At 47.3% G+C, this 3,957-nt stretch overlaps 1 long non-coding RNA gene across 1 annotated transcript in view; it reads left to right on the plus strand.

Annotated features, from left to right (window-relative positions):
• LOC107307806 overlaps positions 1 to 3,248 on the plus strand; it is a 4,671-nt gene extending 1,423 nt beyond the window's left edge. The window contains exons 2-3 of the long non-coding RNA XR_001552516.2: positions 715 to 806; positions 2,965 to 3,248. This is a non-coding gene — a long non-coding RNA (uncharacterized LOC107307806). The remainder of the gene's footprint in view (positions 1 to 714; positions 807 to 2,964) is intronic.
• Positions 3,249 to 3,957: the final 709 nt, after the last annotated feature.

Here is a 3,957-nt window from a genome sequence, read left to right on the forward strand (position 1 = left end):
ACCCCATATAACCCCATATAACCCCATATAACCCCATATAACCCTATAGGATGGCCCCATAACCCCATATAACCCTATGTGACCCTATATAACCCCATATAACCCTATATAACCCCATATCACCCCATATAACCCCATATAACCGCATATAACCCCATATATCCCATATAACCCCATATAACCCCATATAACCCCATATAACCCCATATAACCCCATATAACCCCATATAACCCCATATATCCCATATAACCCCATATAACCCCATATAACCCCATATAACCCCATATATCCCATATAACCCCATATAACCCCATATATCCCATATAACCCTATAGGATGGCCCCATAACCCCATATAACCCCATATGATCCTATAGGATGGCCCCATAACCCCATATCCCCCCATATAACCCTATAGGATGGCCCCATAACCCCATATAACTCCATATAACCCTATAGGATGGCCCCATAACCCCATATATCCCATATAACCCCATATAACCCCATATACCCCATATAACCCTATAGGATGGCCCCATAACCCCATATCACCCCATATATCCCATATAACCCCATAGGATGGCCCCATAACCCCATATACCCCCATATACCCCCATATAACCCATATATCCCATATAACCCCATATAACCCCATATAACCCATATATCCCATATAACCCCATATAACCCCATATATCCCATATAACCCCATAGGATGGCCCCAGAGGTGATCCTGGCCATGGATGAGGGTCGATACGACGGCAGAGCTGATGTGTGGGGGCTGGGCATCACCTGCATTGAGCTGGGTATGTATATAGGGCCCTATAGGATTATATAGGGCCATATAGGGTTATATGGGGTTATATGGGGTTATATGGGGTTATATGGGCTTATATGGGGTTATATGGGGTTATATGGGGTTATATGGGGCCTTATAGGATCATATAGGGTTATACTGGGTTATATGGGGTTATATGGGGGCTGGGCATCACCTGCATTGAGCTGGGTATGTCTATGGGGTTATATAGGGTTATATGGGGCCATATAGGGTTATATGGGGCCTTATAGGATTATATGGGGTTATATGGGGTTATATGGGGTTATATAGGGCCTTATAGGGTTATATGGGGTTATATAGGGCCTTATAGGGTTATATGGGGTTATATAGGGCCTTATAGAGTTATATGGGGTTATATAGGGCCTTATTAGGGTTGATATGGGGGGATTGGGGTTAATGGGTGTTGATATGGGGTTATATGGGGGGATATGGGGTTATCATGGGTTCATATGGCGTTATATGGGATATATGGGTTATATGGGGGTGATATGTGGAGATATGGTTATAATGGTTATATGGTGGTGATATGGATATATGGGTTATATGGGGTTTATATGGTATTATGGGGTGATATGGGATATATGGGTTAATGGGGTTCTATTGGTATGATTGGTTATATGGGGGAATAGGGGTGGATATGGGGGATATGGGGTTAGTATGGGGGGGGATATGGGTTATATGGGGTAATGGGTATATGGGGCTGGGGATCCACCTTGCCATTGGAGCTGGGTTATCTGTTTTATATTTGGGGCAATATACGGGTTTAATGGATCATATAGGGTCTCCATATGGGGTTATATGTGGTTATTTAGGGTATTTATATAGGGATCCGTATACGGTTATATGGGGTTATATTGGGGGGATATGGGGTTATATGGGGTTATATTAGGCCATAATAGGTGTTATATGGGTTATCATGGGTAGTATGGGAATCTTATAGGGCGCATATAGGGTTATATGGGGTTATATGGGCGGTACACCTGCATGAGCTGGGTATGTATAGGGTTATACGTGGGTTATATAGGCCAATAGGGTTATATGGGGGAATTGGGGGGATATGGGGTTAATGTGGGGGATGATGGGGGATATATGGGGTTATATGGGGTTATATGCGGGGTATATGGGATATATGGGGTTAATATGGGGGGATATGGGGTATATGGGGGATATGGGTTATTGGGGATAATGGGTTATATGGGGTTATATGGGTTAATGGGGGGATATGGGTTTATATGGGTTAATGGGGGTATATGGGGGGATATGGGTTATGTGGGGATATGGGATATATGGGGTTCCTATGGGTTATATGGGTAATATGCGGATTTATATGGGGTTATAGTGGGGATAGGTATATGGGGGATATGGGGTTATATGGGGTGATATGGGGTTAATATGGGTTAATATGGGGGATATGGTTTATGGGGGGAATTGGTTATATGGGGATATGGGGTTATATGGTTATATGGGGTTATATGGGGATATGGGGTTATATGGGTTAATGGGGTTTATCATGGGGGATAATGGGGTTACTATGGGTTATATGGGGTTATATGGGGTATATGGGAGGTAATATCGGGAGGATCGGGTTATATGGGGTTATATGGGGTTATATGGGGGGATATGGGGTTATATGGGGTCATATGGGGTTATATGGGGGGATATGGGGGGATATGGGGTCATATGGGGTCATATGGGGTTATATGGGGTTATATGGGATTGTATGGGGTTATATGGGGTTATATGGGGCCATATAGGGTTATATGGGATTATGTGGGGCCTTATAGGGTTATATGGGGGGATATGGGGTTATATGGGGGCATATAGGGTTATATGGGGTTATATGTGGCCTTATAGGGTTATATGGGGGGATATGGGGTTATATGGGGCCTTATGGGGTCCTATGGGGTCCTATGGGGTGGGATGGAATCCTATGGGGTCCTATGGGGCCTTATGGGGTCCTATGGGGTCCTATGGGGTGGGATGGGGTCCTATGGGGTGGGATGGGGTCCTATGGAGTCTTATGGGGGTTTATAGGGCCCTATGGGGTCCTATGGGATCCTATAGGGCCTTATGGGTTCTTATGTGTCCCTATATGTTCCTATGGTATCTGTGGGGCTGCCCCATAGCGGAGCGGAAGCCTCCGCTGTTTGCACTGAACGCCATGGCAGCGCTCTACCACATCGCACAGAGCTGCGCCCCACAGCTGCATGGAGACCAGTGGTGAGACCCATAGCCTGCCCCATAGACACCCCATAGCTGCCCCATAGACACCCCATAGAGACCCCATAGGGTTCCATTGAGACCCATTGAGTTCTATTGGGATCCACTGAGACCCACAGGGACTCCTTAGAGACCCCATAGCTGCCCTATAGCTGCCCCATAGAGACCCCATAGAGACCCTATAGCTGCCCCATAGAAACCCCATAGGGTTCCATTGAGATCCATTGAGTTCCATTGAGGCCCATTGAGATCCATTGAGACCCATAGAGACCCATTGAGTCCCATTTAGACCCCATAGAGACCCCATAGCTGCCCCATAGACAGCCCATAGCTGCCCCATAGAGAACCCATAGCTGCCCCATAGAGACCCCATAGACACTCCATAGGTGCCCCATAGACACCCCATAGCTGCCCCATAGACACCCCATAGCAGCCCCATAGCTGCCCCATAGACACCCCATAGCAGCCCCATAGACACCCCATAGCAGCCCCATAGCTGCCCCATAGAGACCCCATAGCAGCCCCATAGACACCCCATAGCAGCCCCATGGCTGCCCCATAGACACCCCATAGGGACCCCATAGGGTTCCATTGAGTCCCATTGAGTCCCATTGAGTCCCATTTAGACCCCATAGAGACCCCATAGCCACCCCATAGCCGCCCTATAGCTGCCCCATAGATACCCCATAGAGACCCCATAGCTGCCCCATAAAGACACCATAGGTTTCCATTGGGTTCCATTGAGACCCATTGAGTCCCATTGAGTTCCATTGAGTTCCATTGAGTCCCATTGAGTCCCATTTAGACCCCATAGACACCCTATAGCTGCCCCATAGACACCCCATAGCTACCCCATAGCTGCCCCATAGGGACCCCATAGGGACCCCATAGAGACCCCA

This window comes from Coturnix japonica, unplaced genomic scaffold (genome assembly GCF_001577835.2).
Source record: "Coturnix japonica isolate 7356 unplaced genomic scaffold, Coturnix japonica 2.1 chrUnrandom947, whole genome shotgun sequence".
Taxonomy (NCBI): domain Eukaryota; kingdom Metazoa; phylum Chordata; class Aves; order Galliformes; family Phasianidae; genus Coturnix; species Coturnix japonica.